This window comes from Piliocolobus tephrosceles, chromosome 11 (assembly GCF_002776525.5).
Source record: "Piliocolobus tephrosceles isolate RC106 chromosome 11, ASM277652v3, whole genome shotgun sequence".
Taxonomy (NCBI): domain Eukaryota; kingdom Metazoa; phylum Chordata; class Mammalia; order Primates; family Cercopithecidae; genus Piliocolobus; species Piliocolobus tephrosceles.
In genome coordinates, this window is record NC_045444.1 from 95,843,683 (window position 1) to 95,863,813 (window position 20,131).

The window sequence follows — 20,131 nt, forward strand, 5'->3', positions numbered from 1 at the left end:
TCCCCCACCTCGTCTTTTGTTTAAGGATGGAAATTTCAAGAAAGAGTGTGTGGGGGGCTAGGAGTGGGGAGGTGTATATTTGGGTGTGTATTGGGGGGAGGGGTAGTAAAGGGGATGGAGTCAGAAAAAAACATCCTTGAAAACGAAATTAATGTTATTATGCCTGGCATCGGGGCTTCAGGATTTTGTCAGAAAATAAAGAGCTTTCATTAGCAACAAGCCCGTTTATGACAATTGCTGTGTGCCATCTGTTGTAAGCCCTTAGCACAATGCTTCCAGGACATAGACCCTTTAAAATTGAGTCCAGTGTAAAGGGTTTTTGTTTAAATGCATAAGCATACAAGTATGCACACAAATGTGTAATACACTATATACATGTTACAAAAGGAAATTGGTACTTAAAAGACTGATTTTTAAAAATTGTATTTAAGGGTTTGGAAATTATGTTATCAATAAAATATGTAGTGCAAAACAAAAAAAATATTGGTGGTGGTATATAATTTTGAGTGTGAGGCAAAGGGATTGATGACTGTTGGTAAGGAACTAACTTAAATGTTGAAGATATAATTTATTTTAAAATGATGCGTCTAGAAAAGGAAATGATTGCAAAGTGAAATTGAGGTTTGCAGCCACAGTGAGGCGATGGAGAACAAAGCCTTTTATGTGAGCCACATTATGCAAAATGTCCCATGCATGAGCTGCAGGTACCAGCCCAGTTCAAAAGCATAGTTCTTTCACTATGTCATTTCACTGTGGACAATTATGATTTTTTTGGCAGTCAAATAGATTGAATAAATAGAAGCCCTTTAGAATGTTGTTAATTTTAATGCCCAAGGAAAAGATTACAGCCTTCCATCAGAATATAACACAAAACAGCAGTTTAACTGGGCAATAGGTATCTGTATTTTGGTAGAAATCCTTATGAATTTGCGAATCGTGGAAGTTCCAAAAGCCCCAGCCCCATGTACACAAAGAACCCTTCCTTCAAGAAAAAAGGCATTTTTTTTTTCATTCGGTAAGGATTATTATATTTGTGTGTGTGTGTGTTTATGTTGATTTCCTGCTAATTTCATCTGATTATCATAGTTTTACATCTGCATTCATGATTTGTATATTATCAGAGCCATTGTGGCTTCAGGATCAGTGGTACATGCTGTTTATCTGTTGTTTATTTAATTTTAATTTTTCATATTTTACAGTTTGCAACAATATTATTTAATGTCCAAAGTTTTCTTTTTTAAAACCGTAAGTAGAAAATTGCTTAACACACATCTGAAAATCTAAGTAATTTAAAAATAGAGCTACCTTTTATAAAATAGTATTTTAGTTATACTAATTTTTATTTTATTTATCTCCTCTCTTATTTTTTTTTCCTTTTCTTATCAAATAACCTGTTTCTTTATGGCTGCTTTAGTCTTCTGTTTATGTCTAGACAGCCATAGCAGGTCCAGTGTTCTCAAGAATTTTGAATTTAGGATTGTTCATTCTCTCCAGCACCTCTCAGGATGACTTGTTTACAGCACCTTCTCAGGGAGGAGAGAGGGAAAGAATGTGCTGAAAGAGCATGACCCAGTGAAACTGGCACAGCCATTACCTCATCCTAGTAGGTACTTCAGATTCATTGAGGGAGCAGGCATCCTCTCGGTGGAAACCAAACACCAGGAGCACACCCATCTCAGGGCAAAAGCCTTTCTCTTCCCATAGTAGCCTCTACTAATGTCGTTCCACTGAGGTTAAAGGGATATTTTCTCTTTTATGTATTCCTTTTCAGGGATCTTGAACTTGGTTAGAAATATGTAGCCAGAAATGAAACTTGGCACAGAATCCTCTAAGCCTGAAGGAATAATTTCATTCCTTTACCCGTTTTGGTTTAAACCAGTTTGCAAATTTTCTAAACATGAGAAGGGAAAAGGAAGAAAAATGTTGGTGTATTTTTGTGTATTTTCTTATCACACATACGTATTTAGTGTTGAATTTTACTAGCAGTTAGACAACAGACTGGACATGCTTTGAACAAATATAGTTGCACTGTTGGCATTTTAAAAAATCATTATTACATTTGCTTATAGGACAATAGGTGCATCCTTCAGTGATTCATTGATGTCCGTATGAGACTGACCATATGAAACTGGGGATTTTAGTATTCAAGTTGGTAACTCTGATTATTGAATCCTTTCAATACTTAATTTCCTCTTAACAGATTAAAATAAAGAATCTGAAATAACAGTTACAATAGAAGATAACACCACACCCAGATCAAAACTATCCTCCTTAATGCTAAAAGTAGTCACTTTAGGTAAGTCATTAGTAAATGCATGAACCTGAAGATAACAGTTTTGAAACAATCTCAAATTTTTTTGTCTCTGTTATAGATGAGTTAAAGATGCTAATAAACTCTTTGAGTCATATCTGATTCTCTCAAATATATCAAGTCTTTTTGCTACTTTAATTATCTCTTTACTATTGCTATTACCTTTATCTACTCAATCTAGACCTTTTCATGTAAGGGCAGTATTTTGATCATTTCACCATATTTTCCCTCCCTTCACACTGTTCTTTTAAATTCGATATTTGGATATTAGACTTACTGTTCTCTAGCTATTTTTGTTTCAGCAATGTTACTCTCTTGATAAAAATTTGACCTTTATTTTTCATTAAGGAGAGCACTTACTACCATTTATGTATTCATTATAAGAAACAACTTTTGATATTCTCAGTTATCAATTGCAGAAAATGGTTCTAGGTACCAAAAGCAGTTAAAGGGCTGCAAATTAATATGTAGTACACAAAAGGCCAAAGTCAAGGGAGAGCATGTGTATGGAGGTTTGGATGGGTGGGTGTAGAGGAAGATGTGGAATGAAAGCAAATTCTCAGCTATTAAAAGCTGTCCAGGTAGGGTAGAGATGAGCCTTTTTTTTCTTTATTTTTATTTTTTTATTATACTTCAAGTTCTAGGGTACATGTGCACAACATGCAGGTTTGTTACATATGTATACTTGTGCCATGTTGGTGTGCTGCACCCATCAACTCGTCAGCACCCATCAACTCGTCATTTACATCAGGTATAACTCCCAATGCCATTCCTCCCCCCTCCCCCCTCCCCATAATAGGCCCTGGTGTGTGATGTTCCCCTACCAGAGTCCAAGTGATCTAATTGTTCAATTCCCACCTATGAGTGAGGACATGCGGCCTTTTTGTCTGAGAGAGTGAAGAAGGAATAAATGTTTTGTTTTTCTGTTTCAACATATTTTGTCCCCATCCCTCCTCTGTCATGTCTTTGAACTAAGGCATGGTGCTTCCTTGTAAAAATTACACAGTATGTTTACTGGAAGGAGTTTTATGGTGAATTATGTGAATTCAGAATTTTAAAATGATGTGAACACAATTAGATGAATTTTTACGAAAAACACTTTGAATCTAATCTTTGATCTTTCCTGTTCAAGACATAAACTTTCCTTTGAATGGCAGTACTTTAACTGTAATACATTTTACTTAAACATTTCAGTAAAATTCTATGGAAAGTTAGACAAAACAAAGTGCTCAGAATCCTCTTTCAGTCTGTTGTTAAGTTTATATTATGGAAGTTGGGGAAAGTTTTAGACAGTTTGTTTTCCATTAAAACACACACCAGAAGGGGCACATTTCTTTTCTTTGCTTTTTTTTTTTTTGCTTTTTGTTATGTTAATGAGCCTTTTTGGGCAAATAATTTACTTTTAAGATCACACACCTTGACTTTTTTCTTTCCTCCTTTTTTGTCTTCTCTCTTTCCTTTCTTCCCTTTCCCTTTTCTTCTTTTCTTCTTTACTTAGATTGCCCCTTCCTTTCAGTTTGTATTGGCGAAATAAACATTGGTCTTTAATATAGCCTGATATTTTTATTGAAATTTGTTTTTCATTATATTTATATTTCTCATTTAACATGAAATGTTATGCTAACCTCTCCCCCTTCTCAAGGCTCTATCCCTATCTTGGTCCTTTCTTTGAACTTGGCTTTTTTTTTTTTTTTTTTTTTTGAGACGGAGTCTCGCCCTGTCACCCAGACTGGAGTGCAGTGGCATGATCTCGGCTCACCGCAAGCTCCCTCTCCCGGGTTCACCCATTCTCCTGCCTCAGCCTCCCAAGTAGATGGGACTACAGGCTCCCGCCAAGCTAATTTTTTGTATTTTTAGTAGAGACGGGATTTCACATTGTTAGCCAGGATGGTCTCAATCTCCTGACCTCGTGATCCGCCTGCCTCAGCCTCCCAAAGTGCTGGGATTACAGGCATGAGCCACTGCGCCCTGACTAAACTTGGCTTTTATATCTCCTAGGCTTAAACAGTTTCTTCCTTGTATACCAATCTTTCATAATGCTTTCTACCTTAAAAAGGCCTTTAAAAATCAGGAAGAAAAGTTACTACCCTATTTATCCCCATTAGTTTGTATCCAAGTTTATTCAGTTTCCCTTAGATTATAGTTAGTTGCTTACCTCAGCGTATCCTCATCAGCCTTCTTTGAATTAATTTAAAGACATTTTACAGTCAAAAATAATACATCTATACAATGAATTTTTTTAAATAAAAAATTTGACTAGCCAACTGACTTTTTATTATTTTGTTCATCAGACACTATAAAACATGGTTCAACTAGTTTTTTTTTTAAACTTAACTAGTAAAGTTACTATGTGTCAGGCAGTCCATTGTCTTTATTTTATGTTAACTGATTCCACTAATGTATACCCATTAAGTGGAGTATGAACTACTGACAAGCAATCAGTAAATGTTGAACTAAATTAATTTAATTTTAAGTAAAATATTCCTAATTACATTTCTATGTATAGCATCATCATTAGTCATCGTAATCTACCTCAAAAATGACCATAAAATACAGTGCTTGGATAGCATGAGTATATTTCATCACTTAACTGTCTAGGTCCTTTACAGTTAAAGCAAACTCACAAGTAAATGTACAAACTGACTCTATTTGAGACAAAACAATCATTTCAATATGAACCCTTTATATTTATTTAAGTAGTAATGGATTTTAGGTGGTTACTGCATTGCATTACAACAATTTAAAAGTACAACATTGTGTTGTTAATGCATGATGCTGAAATTATATAATGAATTGGTATGAGAAAGTATCAATTTTAGAATGAATAATATGGTATCATTTTGATTGGTATTAAGGCAATTAAATAATGCTCAGCTTTGACATTTTACTATTTTATTTGAGTATTGTGCCTCTCAAATTTGTAATTTAGTCTTCCCTTAAGAGTTTACTTTTTTGAGCAAAATAATGTATTAAATAATAGGCTGCCTATTTTTTATTGTTGTTTATATGATACACTACATTCTTTTGGCCCACTTTGAAAAACAAGCAAAGAAGTTTTTAGGATTCAGTTATTCATTCTTTTTATCTTAGTAGGTCATCTAGTATAGCCAGGAAAATATTTGATTTGTTAATTTGCTACATAAACTTACCTATTGTTTGAAGAAAATTTGCAATCTGTAACATACAATTTCTTTACTTAGTGGATGAGAACATGGAATTATAATACCTGTAACAACTTCTCAGCCTGCTAGTTTTGTCTACCTGGTGTTTCACAAGGGCTAACATGATGGTGGTAGTGGTGGTGTTTGCGTGTTTGTGTATAATTACTTTCTAAGTTAGAGTTAGACTTTTATATATTTTCTTTTTTTATAGGTGAAATCAATTATTATGCAATCAGTTGATTCCACATGAGAATAATTGGTATTAAATACAATTTAATAGGGAAAAATGACCAAGTATTTATTAATGAAATCAAATTAGATTAATATTAAAGTATCACTGTATTTTTCTGTTTAGGTTAAGATAGTCCAGATTCCATTGTTCATTATTGAAATCAAATGGTAAAGCTGAATCTTGTGCTCAGAATTAGAGCATCTCCATGTTGATCAAAACGTCCTAAGTTGGAATACTGGCTACTTAAATGTATATTTTAAGAAGTTCAGGTGACGCTGCTTTCACATGGAAAATGCACTTTATCTTCACTTAAACACCAGAAACCAGGACTGATGGAACTTTTAAGAATTTTGCTGCTAGGGAAACATAAAATACTAAGCATCTATTGAAACCTGAATCTCTTATAAAACAACCAAGTGACTATGATCTAGGATTTAATGTACACATACGTAACAAACCTGCACATTGTGCACATGTACCCTAGAACTTAAAGTATTAAAAAAAAAAAAAGCTTTGGCCACTGTATCTCAGATGAAAGTTTTGCCTCATTCGGGATGAAGATTGTTATAGAGCACTGAGTGTTGGTGAAACTGAGCAGTTTTTTTCATTTGTTTAAGTTCTTATAGCTTTAAAACTCCGTCACGAATTTCGTGTTTTTTCTTCTTTCGTCTTCAGTAGCACCATATTGAGAGTAGTCAAAATCAAAATTGGCAGTATGAAGCTTTGTACAATCCTGGAGATTCTTACTGCCTTATTTAGCCCCTTCCCAAATGGTATCATGAGGATTTTAATAGGAATCCAAAGTTCTCCATTTAAAAAAATGGTATTTAAAATGGATAAACTGATTTTTAATAAAGTATTTGCTTCCTGACACATTTACAATTTATGTAATGGAATAGCTTTTTGTAGCCCTGTTAATTACTGGACTTAGAAGGACTGTATGTTTACATATCTGGAAATATTTAAAATGCTATTAAATGCATTATTTTTATAATTAGTTAACTATTTTCTACATTTACAAATGAGAGTTACAAATATGTTTTTTATTTCTGTGCCTCTGCCCAATCACTGAAGAGGCATCAATTCTCAAGACTTGCTACTTCTATTGAATTAGAGGATGTTTGATGGGGAAAAGAGATTATTAAGAGCAAATGTTATGAACCTGTGGAGTACATATAAGTAAACTGGGATAGTGACCATTTCAGTGATTTTCCTTATCTAATTAGTAGGGGAAGCAGGCCTGAGACTCAATAATTCAGGCTCAAAATCAGTGCTTGGTAAGAGGTGTCACTGAAGACTCATCTCATTCTGACTGCCATTCCCAACTCTGCTTGTATTTCTGTTCTCTGAGCTGAGGGTGGAGTGAGGTGGCAGTCATACCTGCCCAACTTTGTGACTCAACTGTGACTCTCACATGGATATAAAAGAGGGAGGGCCTCGGAATTCTAGGGTCATTCCAACCAGCTACATGCCAGCTACACTACTATAAGCATTGAGACTAAATCTGATCCAGGAAACACTTACAAAGCTACTGCTCCAGGGCCATTCCTGTGGTTTGGATCTCTCAGGATAGTAGTTTAAACTCTGGGGATGTGTGCCCAGACCTGGAAAGCCAATGAGCTTTTCTGTGAGCTTGAACTATCCATACTGATGCTTCCAGACTGATTTGAGTCTATGTTTAAACTTGGCTCAACATATAAGGGGAATGCAACAAAAATAGGCAGGTTGAAACTTTTTTCTCATCTGTAGTGCCATTAAATTTTCTTAAAATTGCTTTCCTTTTGCGTTTCTCCCAGATTTAACATTTTTAGCTAAGAGGAAGTGAGCTAGAAAGGCTGTGGGCCTCTGTGTTTGTGCCTGTTTCCCACTTACCTTGCTACTCTTACGTGCCTTCCTGTTTCTCTGCCTACAGTGCTCCATCCCTCTTGGTGGTTGTTGTTGTTGTTTTTGTTTTTTTGTTTGTTTTTTGCTTTTTCCAAGACTGCAAATTAAATAACAATTAGGTGTTGCTGTGGTTACTGTGTTCAGCAGAGCTTCACCTGCACCCATGCTACTTAAGCATTATAGAGCCTTTAGTTGACAAATACTTGAAAGCCATGAAGAGCATCTTGAAGGAAAGAAATTAAGTACAAATTGCGCTTAAATATTCAAGGAGAAACATATTCCTGGTCACTGAAAACTGAAACCATACCACTATCGAGAAAATGAAAGAATTCTAATGCCATGCCACCATTCTGTTAGAATATTCCATGTAGTATGTCTTAATTCTCTAGTTGAAAATGTCTAATCATCTAACAGAATCAAAGTGACTGTTTTATCACTGAGTAGATAGAACAGAGTTTCTTATAATTTCCATATACATTGATGAAAAATGGGTTGTGCATATTGTCTTCCTCTGGAGTGTCTTTATGTGGTACAGGGAATAAAACCACCTTAATTATATATCAAGAGTCAACACATATAAATGCAGATCTCTTAAAGTAAGATATTTCATACTCTTCTTAGTTTATTTTATTTGATGGTCTGAAAATTTAAATAATCTGTAAAGAATTAAAATAATGCCTTTTAGAACATGATGTTCTTACTCGGGAGGGATTCACTCTCTCTTCTACTTGAATATCAGGCTAGTGTGTCCTTTCTTAGATCACAGCTCATGGTTCATTCATTTATTTATTTAACAAATGGTTATTGGGTTCCTAATATTTAGCAGGCACTTTTCTGAATGTGGAGAATATCAGAAGAAACCATATAAGTTCCTGTCCTCATGCAGCTAACATTCTAGCAGCAGGAGACAGACTTTAACAAGTAAAATAATAAATGAACATTTCAGACACAAATAAATGCTGTTGGGAATATACAATAAACATATATAATAGAGCTTGTCTGTGGTGGGATAGGCTGCCTTTGGAGGCATGAGTGATGAGAAGTAGCCAACCATAGGAGTACCCAGAGGAAAAGCTTTCAAGTGAGAGAGAATAGCCTCAAAGCAGGACAAAGCTTGATATATTTGGGAAACAGAAAGACCAATGGCGCTGGCTTTTGACCCCGATGAGGAGTTTGTCTTTTATTTAACTTGCACTGCATTGTAATTTTTGAGGTTGTTAAAAGCAGAATTTTTTTAGGATCTTGTAAAAGCTTTCAAAGATTAATTATATCTTCTAAATCCCTCTAGTTATATCTGTATCTTATTTGCTAATGTGTTAAATCACAAGAGAGAAATAATTTAGAAAATCAGAAACCAATGGTGGAAACAAGAGTAGACTTTTGGTAAGCTGTTCTTATCTAATGCTGTAATGTAACTCAAACTGTCTTTTTTTTTTGGCTGTTGGAGAATTACATGCATAATTAATTTTAATCACTTGTAGTCTCTTTGTACCCCAAACTAAGCTTTTCAAAACAATCTAAACAGAAAAGTACAAATTCATGTTTGAGGGAAGTAGTCAAAAAAAAATTCCATTCTCGATATGAATGTGTCCTTTGGCTATTTCCCGACAGCAGATTTAGTTGTAAACAAGGTCAGGTGCCAAGCAACAACCAACATTAAATAACAGTGTAACACACGTTTTGCTTCTTGGAGACAATGGTCTAAATCTCCTGAGAATTTGGTAAGTGAGCTGATCCAATTTCATGATAATCTTGAGTCATGTATGAAATTAATAAACAGTGTACCTCTTTATGCATCTATTGCTTATACTGAAATATTTAATGCACTTTTCAGATATTTATGGCCTTAGTATAATGCTCTATTGAGTTTAGCTTTAAATACAGTTTGCAGCCATTTCATTGATTGTACTTTTGGCATGGTTCAAAGCTGTTTACTTTTTTCCTAAGCATGCCCTCAATAAACAAAATTATTATTGTTACCATTTTATTATTATTATTTGTTTGAGACAGAGTCTCGCTCTGTCGCCCAGGCTGGAGTGCAGTGGTGCCATCTCGGCTCACTGCAAGCTCTGCCTCCCTGGTTCACGCCTTTCTCCTGCCTCAGCCTCCTGAGTAGCTGGGACTACAGGCACCTGCCACCATGCCCAGCTAATTTTTTGTGTTTTTTTTAGTAGAGACAGGGTTTCACCATGTTAGCCAGGATGGTCTCGATCTCCTGACCTCGTGATCCGCCCACCTCGGTCTCCCAAAGTGCTGAGATTACAGGCGTGAGCCACTGCGCCTGGCCTATTTTTTAATTTTTTTTATTTTGTCATATTATGGTAGTTACTGGACATTTCCAAAATATCGCATAATTTAGGAGAAATTAACATTTTTATTTTATAATGGAGTATTTAATTATTGTTGATTTTTCTTTAAGCCTCTTTCCTTGACTTCTGTTTTATTTTTAGGATTATTTTTTATTATGTAAATTACTTTAATGTGGAACCATTCGATATAGGGATCTCCCAGACTTGCAGTTACTTAAATGTTAAAAATATGGGGCAAGCATGGTTACTTATGCTTATAATCCTAGCATTTTAGGAGTCTGAGACAAGAGTTCAAGACTAGCCTAAGCAACATAGTCAGACCCCAAATCTACAAAATAATTTTTTTTTAAATTAGCCAGGTGTGATATTGCGTGTCTGTAGTCCTAACTACTCAGGAGACTGAAGTGAAAGGATTGCTTGAATCATGGAGTTTGAGGCTGCAGTGAGCAATGATTGTGCCACTGCACTCCAGCCTGTATGACAGAGCCAGATTTCTCTCTCTCTATATATATATATGTTTTATATATGTGTTATATATATGTTTTATATGTGTTATATATGTTATATACATGTGTTATTTATATAAAACAAATCAACAAATAATTCAAATATATATTAAAGTCTGAATAGTATTCTTGGAATTATATCCAAAATGTGGCCTCTTAAATATTGAGATATTACTAAGCATCAAATTTAAATTAAAATGTATTTCAAAGAATTAATGAAAGAGCTTTAAAAAGAATCAGAAAAGTAATTTATTCTATATAGACAACCCTGCTTGTGCTGTAGAATATCAAATATATAGCATATTGGTCTCCTCTAGTTGACAGTCACTAGAGATGTAAGACATAAAACTAGTATTAAAAATCATATAATTTACAACCATATGAATGGTAAAAAAAAAATAAAGTATGTCTTATAAGTGCCAGCAAATTCAGAGGAGGGAGAGTCATTGCCATGTGCAGAAGTGAAACACATTATGTCAGAAGCAGCATGAGTGTGTCTAGGTTTGGAAAAGCACCTAGATAGGACAATAGCAATAGCAAAGGCACTGAGGTGACAGTGAGCAAAGCAAACCAGACTGCCTGTAATAGAGGGTTTCTTTTGGAGAACAGTTGCCTGTATGGGTGGTGCTGGATTTGTAGAGGTCCTTAGTAAGAGATTTGGGTTCATCGTAAGGCCACTGGCATCAGTGAAGGATATTTGACCTGGGAAATGGTGTGAGGAATGTGAAATATTCAGATTAGCAAGAAAAATTTGGGGAAAGATAGTGGCCTGCCTAGAATTTCTACATATGGTGTAGCATAGAGACATCAAACTATTTAGACTGGGAAACTAAGGGACTTCTTTGGAAACTTGGGTTACAAACATTTTCACATACAATTAAGAAAATATCAACACTAAAGAATGGGATAGTGTGATGCTGGTGGAGATGGGTGAGAGTTAGAAGCCATGCAGAAATGTCAGTCAGTGAATAGTATAGGCTTCTATTGGGGTTAAGTCACGTGCATGCCAAATATATATATATTTAAAGACACTGGCCTTGGAAAATAAAGCGAAAGAACAAAGATTAATTTCTATTTAATTCCTTCTAATTTCTAGACCTTAATGGAAATGGACTTCATGACTTCACAGATAAGTTAGTAAACAGTTACTGAAAATCAGTTTGTTATATGTGTGTATATGTATGTTAGCAAATTGTCTTTCAGAAGATTATAAGCACATCTTGTTAGATATTTCTTTCTAATTTTAAAGATTTGCATTAAGACCTATTAATATTTTTATAGTTAATGTACTGTGGTAGGGATTGGCAAGCTATTTTATCAAAGGGCCAGAGAGAAAATTTTTAGGCTTTGTGGGTCACGTATAGTCTCTATTACAATTACTCAGCTTTGCTGTCATAGCAAGAAAGCAGCCACAAACGATAGATAAACAGTTGTTATCATATTCCAATAAACTTTTATTACTAAAAACAAGTGATAGTCCCATTTGACCTTCAAACTGTATTTTGTCAACCCTGGCATATGTTGTCATGGTTGAACATGAATCCAGAAAATGGCTTTGAAATTATAAAAACCATACTGTTAAAAGATAAATACATGAAGACTATGTGAAGACAATAGTTAATATATTTCCCTTTATGAAGTCCCATGGATGGAATCTTTAGATTTCTCTCAAGTCAGAGCATGTTAGATACTGGAGACTCTTTCCTAAGCCATTGGCTTGGTTTTGTAATCAGTGTTGGTGACGTTGATTGTGTCTCCATTTTTTTTCTTGGCTTCTAGTAATCTCAGAATAAAATCATGTCCCCCTTCAAGTAACTGTGTAGAATTTTTAGTAGACATTTCATACACTCACATTTCCATGCATCATTTTCTTATGATTTCTCTTTATCCTAATTTTGTTGACTCTTTTTATTAAAAGGTAAAATGTAAATCAAACTATATTCTGTATTTTCATCAGAGATCTACTTTCAATGAAAGTCTGTGACCAGAACAATATTCACTTTTCAGAAGGAAAAGATGGCATGGCCTTTTCAATCATATTGATCATATTGTATTGTCAATTAGGACAGATTGCATTGTTCTTGTTCAGTTTTCACAAGTGAGATCATTTTCTCAAAAATAAATTATAACGTGTGTGTGAATATGCTGTTGGAGGACATTTGTTAAATCTGTTACCCATGCACTTAAAAAAAGTGGGGTGGATTTTTTGATTCTGAACATTTCACTATTCATTATCAAAAATGTCTTTTAAGCCGTTTTTCAACCCTCTCAACTTTAGTGGTCCTGGTAGGAAGATGCTAAGACCCAGGTGTTTTGTCTTTTCAGTGCGTGGTCATGAAAATATTCTGAGAATTAGAATTTAGATATGTAAGCACTATTTTGTCTCTCTTCAGAATGCCACATGAGGTTTTCTTATTCAAACTGAAATCTGGGACTTCCAGTATAACTATGAATTTTGATTTTGTTTGTTTTGTTTTACGTATTCTCATGTGAAATAGTACTGTTGCCTTCTAATTTTGATAATAGGTAGATATTGTGGATACATTGGAATTATAATTAAATAATTGGCCTAATTTTCACTGTCCTATTAAATCAATACTGAGATTGTTTGACTCTTCCAGAAATAACATGATAGACAAGAAAGCTCCTCATGTGACCATTAGCCTGAAAACAAAAAGTTATTAATTAGCTGTGACTTGATAATGATTCTTAGACATAATCAATGTGAGTGTCAAGGGAAATGGCAATATTCTTCTTTAAAATTTAAGAAAAATCAAAGAATACTGTACAAAAATACGTAAGAAAGTTCTTAGTTGTCAGATAGTTAGTGGTTTGTTCCCCCTTATCAGGACTTGTATTTGAGATAAGTTGTTTCCCTGTAATCATCTTGCATTGTTTAGAGTCACAGAGAATTAGAAATGTAACAAGTTGCATTTCAACCAGATGTGGAACATAGACGACACCTTGAGTGATGAGCCATGTGTATAGTCAGAACCAGATTTCAACAAATATTGTTGCCTAGGTGCATTTGCAAGGAAAGTACAATAGGCATGAGACTGTACTATTGTTATGGTAGTGAAATATATAAAGTATCTCAAATATTAGCAAGAGGTTAGATTAAGCTAAGTTAGTCAAGATGAAAAGATGGTGTTGTACTTTGCTAAAGTGAGTTCAATTTTATTTTCCCATGGCAAAGAAAAAATTCATATTTTATTGTAGATATCAGATACTTACGGAAGCAGTCTGTAGATAAGGATGTGGATGTAAATGGAGTATGAATATTTAACCCTGAGAATATTATTTTTATTATTTTAAAGTAATTATTTCAAGGTAAAAATTGCTTAGGATTCCTGTATTATGCTGGGTTATTTTTCGCATTACAAAATATTTCAAACATAAGAGCAGCCACTGGAAACTTTGTGATGAATAAATATTCATGACTGTATCTTGTGATTAAAACATAGTTTATTATGTAAGTAACTTCACTGATTTTATTCAGCATCCTTTTTCTGGGAATATAATTAGGAAAAAACATTGAACAGTTGCAGTTGCCTTTCTAAAAATATTATGCACCTTCTTAAACCTGAAGAGAAGGTGCTATGTGTCAATGGAGAATCCACTCTCACCATTGAGCTGAGGAGCCCTGGTTTAGGCCAAGGCACATCTGGAAAATGCTTCTCCTTAGAAAAGTACTATTGGCTTAAACAGAGTGGCAGCACTTATTCATGCCATTTCTGGACTCAAGTCAGCATCCTCAGGATGGAATTAAAAGTAACCTTACAATGACACAGCTCTCTGGTGGTCAGATTTGCTGTTACATATCATCTTCATAAAATCTAGGTATACGTATATTCAAAACACAAACAACATTTCAGATTTTGAGATAACTATATTATATGTTTTTAATATAATCTAATAATAGAATAAAATAGACCTCCTGTTGGAAAAATCCATACCAACTCTAATAAAAATTTCATTTTGCTCTTAAAAGTAACATACTGATTTTTATTCGGTTGCCATTTAACTGCATACAAATTTATAAGTTAAACATTTGAAGTTATACATGAACAGTGTAATGCCTCCTCATTGATGGCATATAAATAAAGTTTCTTCTCTATTTCTGAAATTGGAGAGAATAAAATGGAGAACAAAGAGGGGTATCATATGGTGATTGCTTTGTATAACTCCAGTTTGACTGAGTGCTGTTATTTCTGTGTACCCATATTGTTGCTGCTCCGTTTTGTCATTTATAAGATTATACATTTGATTACCTAATTCCATAACTACATGTGATTACTAAGGTCCACATTTATTAATACCTATACTTCTTTGAACAAGATGCCTAATATATATGCGTGTATAAATATGTACATATATATAATTTTTAAAGGATAACTTTGCATAGACTCATAAAGGAAGTACTGAAAAAAAATCTCAGTTGAAACTAAACTATGACTTTCTTGGCCCTTGTTTCATTATTTTTAAGGTGAGGATAGTTACCAAAGATCTCTTGAGTTTTTTGTTTTGTTTTTGCTTCACAGCTAGGAATCTGGAAGTCAAATTAAAGCTGTCTTTTAGGGCAAAGACTTATTGTTTCTCAGGAAGTGAGAGAGAGTGAACAAAATACTCTATATGCCACAACTGTAGCTCCATAGAAAAAGACAATGTCAACAGGTTTACCGTACATAAGGGGTGCTGATCACTTATAGGTCACATTAGCCATTTGAGAACAGTCAGAAAGTAAGCAACTGTCACCCTTTATAAAATTGTATAAAGTTTATAAAATTTTAAGTCGATGTTATGTGATCCCAGTGCTTGATACTGGGATATCCAACATGAATAGATATAGACAAAGCACTGAATTTATGTGGAGGAGAACGTAAATAAAATAACATCTTACTGACCCTTATTTATTTTATGGTTTTGTTGTCCACACAATAACTTTTAAAAATAATGATAAGTTACAAACTGTTCCATTACACTGTCTTTAGATTTATCACTCTGTATCATTGTATAGGCCACATAATTTTTATGGAATAGTTCACTGTTTAAATATTTATCCTTGAAACATTCACTAATTTCAGTTTTGAAGTAGGGAACAAGACACCATAGTCACTAAATAAGTTTTGTTTCCTCGTTTGTACAGTATCTGCAATAATATTTTATTCTCTTATTCACCATGATAATCCCAATTATGTCTATGAAGGGAATGGTCAATAAGTATTTTTGAATAAATGAATGAATAGTTTTAGAGACACAAGCTTAGAATCCCAAAAGGTTTAACAAAACTTGTTTCATCCTACACCAAAAAGGAAATGGTGACTACCTTTGGAGACAATAAGATTTGAAAGAATTAACACTATTTCTCTTAAAAAGAAAAAGAAGCCTTCATTCATTTGTCTAAAAATATCCAATTTTTGCCTTCAACACAGAAATCCTTATAACACCGCACTCTTATTGAGTCCTTGAGAAAGTCATTTGACCCTCTGGGCCTTAGTTTTCTAATAATAAAAAGGGGATAAATTTGTCCCCAAGACTGCTTTTATTTTATGGTTAATTGGAAGAGCATTGCGTTAATTCACACTTTTACACAAATCAGTCATCTTAGCTACCTGTTTGCTCAGAAAAGACTGCAGTAGTTGGGATGCTGGACAGGTAAGTTTTTTTATTTTTATTTTTGTTAGGGAAATCTGAATGTCAGAAAGGAAGGTTGGAATTATAAGGCACCTTCCAGAGGAAACAAATCTATCCATAACGAGCACTTACTTTATATTCAGCAAGTTTTTATTAAGAACCAGTTATGAGTTTCCTACTGTGATGAGCCATGTTGGCAGTACAAAGTAAAAGACAATCCCACATCCCTGCCCTCCTGGAGCTTGTTACCCAGTCAGCCACCTCACATCCTTTTGGTTATTAAACAGACTATAAATAAATGCTTATCATATCACTAAGTTACATTTTTAAAAGTCTCTGGGGGTAAGAAACACACATTTGATACACTTAAATAAAAGCCCAGTCATAATTATAGTTGTGTGTTAAAACCATCATTTATGGTCATGTATAAAAATGATGATTCTAATATATAACTATGTAAATAATGATACAAGTAATCAGAGCTGTTGGAAAGATGAGACTGAGACAAAGCTTTGGGAAAAGACGGATACAACTTTACATTCTTTGTAGATTATATTCACCCTTCCTGTAGCTGGTGTGGATTTTTAAAAGAATAAAAAATCTTTTTGAAAAAAATAATTTGCCATAGAATAATTTGCAACCTTATTGCCTAATAAGGTTGTTTTTCTTCACCAATGTACATAATACCATGTTTTATTTCTTTGGGCAGTTAAGTCTTAATTCATTAGACGTATGGATAAAACATTACTCATAAATCCTTTAAATTTTTTGTAATATACAGATGATCTACAAATGTCTATTTTAATTCTCTGAGAGTGTCTTCCACTTCAAATGTAAGTCCTTTGGAGGACATGATGCTTTGGAAAAGAAGGGAAAAAGGAGGTATGCCCAAAGGATTTATTGTACTGCTTTTCAAAGTGGAGGCCAGCTGTTTTTGGAACTAGAATTAAAATGTAAATTATCAAAGGGAAATAATGAGAGCCATTCCTTTTAAACAATGCCCAGTGCAATCAGAGTAAGAAAAGGATTTAGGGAGATTTCCTACTATGCACAAGTCACAAATGATGAAGTGAAAGGCTGGGAGGGAAGTGATTTGCAAGGAACTAAGTGAACACAACCCACTGATTGTCTAGGACACTTAGAAGTTGAATTAATTGAGGAACAGACCTTCAGTTCTGCTGGGCCTGAATCCAAATCACAAGATAACTGTGCATGGAACTTAGGAAGTCACTACATTAGTACTATAGCAGGACTGTAAACGGAACTACAGTGCTGGCATGAATTGCATTTCAATTCATGTGGTTTTTGAATCAAAACAGAGGTCTTTTAGCACAATGCGGACAGTCAGTGCCACATGGGAACAAAACAGAAAGATTATATATGTTTCCTCAGGATCATCTATATTAATTATTGGACAAATACCCATAAAAGCTTTTAAATTTGAGAATTTTCACAAATAAATTAGTTTTTATTATGTTTTTCTACAAATTTAAGTGCTTCAGAAAGGCCCAAATGTTCTAACCAGGTCTACATACGTAGAATATACTCATTTAACTATTCTTATTAATTCTTAATATTTAATGTCAATCAGATGTCATAGTTATCTGATGAGGAAATAAAATATTGATGAGGAAAGGAAAAAATACAGAGATATTGATTTGTAATTGGTTTTTACACAAGTAAACCACTAAGTTGAGGGAGCTAAAGAACTTTAACCTCAAAAATTTGGGGGGTCTAGAGGCCCCCAAGACATTGATCAATGATTTTGCCTTTTTGTATGGGCTGGTGAACAGTTTCTATAGTGTCCAAATGACTAAAGATCAGATTGCAGTTAATGACTGAAATAGTAAGGGATTTTGTTAGCAAATAAATGTTTAATTATCAGCTTAAATTTTGGCATTATCTTCTCATCCTCTATCTCCAGTATTTTATTAATGTCCCTGACTCTTCTTTCTGTTTACACTTTCACTGGATGATCTTTTCCATTGTCCAATATTTAACAACCATTCGTATTCTGACTACTTCCTAATCTGTATCTCCAGTTTGGGCATCTTCCCTGACAGTCAGGCTAATATATCCAACTGCCTGCCAGGTGGCTTCACTGGTGTTCTTCAGGCACCTGAAACTCAACATGTTCATAATGAAACTTATTTCAACATCCACCCTTACATTCCTCTTAGAGTCCCCATTTTAGGTCATGGAACTATTCCAAGTCAGAAATGAAAAGTCATCCTAGACTCCTAAATATATATTTCTTTCAAATTTTTTCTCCCTTTCATCTCTACTGTCACTGAATTTGTTTTTCACCTTTCATCTAAAATATAGCATTTGATTTCCTTGCCTCCAAACTTTTCCTATTAAATTCCCTTTTTATATGACCCAGAGTGATCTTTCTTAACTCCATATTTAACCAAATCACTCCTCTGTTTAAAATCCTTCCTCCAGTATTAATATAGCATATAAAACCATGCAAATCTGGAAGCATGCTATCTCTTCAATCTTATTTTCAGCCACTCCCTGCCTATATTTTTGGCCTCAGAAATACCAATCTACTGTAGTCTCCACACATTACTTGCTCTGTTCTTCCCATTATAGGTTTTTTTTTTTTCTCCTTGGCTAGCTGCTTTTAATCTTTCAAAACCAGCTCAGTTTTTGTATTTCTGTCCCACTGGCTATTTATACTTCTTGCAGGAAGTAACCATCATATTCATTTTTGTAAATCCATTTTCTAGCACAGTGCCTGGCATATACTATGTACTGAATAATTATTTATTTAACCAAACAACGATGCAGGTTCACAGTTCTGTTTAACTTTTGCTAGTGATTACTTTGATTAAATTGGTGCTTGTCTACTGCGCTGTTTCTCTCTACAGAGCTAACATCAGTCAAATGCTTTAGTATAACGAGTATTTTTATCATACTTCTTGATATATGCTACCAGTCTCTTCAACACCCACTCCCAAAGAATACTTGTTCCATTATTACACCCTATCCTGGATAAACCAAAGACTTTCAACCTCAGTTTTCACTTCTGCCATCGGGATAGTTTATTTCCCAAAGTTTTATGAGAGTTAACTGATGGAGAGCTTATGTAAACATGGAAGCATGATGTCAGGCACACATCATTGGAGTTGAGTAAATAGTCAGTGAATTTTCATGAAACATGAAGACTCAACATTTTCTGAAATATTTCAACACTGTCATTGGAAAATAAAGATGATGAACAGCTGCTTATAGGAAAGAGGTGAGCTAAAACTTTAATCTACCAGAGGAGGCTACTATGGGGCTCAGTTTCCACATTTGTCATCACTTTGGATTCTTTACATTTAGCAAATCTCCAAGCAAAACCAGTTTTAGGAATATGTTATTTAAGTACTGAGAAAGAATTTTAACATTTCCTTTTTATAATAGTTAATATTTTGTTTCAATTTTAGAGATTTTCATAAGGTCAACAGAGATGTCTGTATGCTTGAAATCTATATTGTTTTGCTCAGGTTAATTTAATTTAATGACAATAAATGATTTACCAAGCACATTAACCATTAACACCAGCAAAGCAGTCAGAAGTTTAAGACATCTGTCTCAAGTTAATGCAGGAAATTAGACCCCCCATCTTTAATTCTTTCTCGGGGACTAAAATTTGAAATGTATATGTCTCTCTAGTTCAGTATTTCTTGCCTTTGCTCAAGGATTGATTACATTACTCAGTCTCAATGAATAAGGAAATTAATAATTAATGCCTAAATATTACATAGATGAACATGTTTGTTGTACTAGTTAGTATCTTGTAATTAAAAATCTTGTATGACAAGTATGTGGGACTGTCGGGTGAAATAACCATACATTCCAGTTAGATTCAGTAAGTCAGTATCATTTATGCGGAGGAAGCCTATTTGTCTAAAATTAGAACCTGGGCTGGGCTGATATTTTGAATCAAGATCTGAAGTGAATTTTGGTTGCAGTTTAGTAAAATTACTTTAAGATATTTTGTCAGAGGGAAAATGAAAATTAAAGTAAATTCAAACCTCATTTTAGTAATTACTAAAGGAGTGTGTAAGTTAGTTGTTTAACTTGAAATTTAATTATAATGACTT

General features: G+C 34.1%; 1 protein-coding gene across 1 annotated transcript in view; it reads left to right on the forward strand.

Moving 5' to 3' along the window:
• The window catches only part of MAP2 (microtubule associated protein 2), a 310,609-nt gene that overhangs the window by 856 nt on the left and 289,622 nt on the right, over positions 1–20,131 (forward strand). The window lies entirely within an intron of this gene.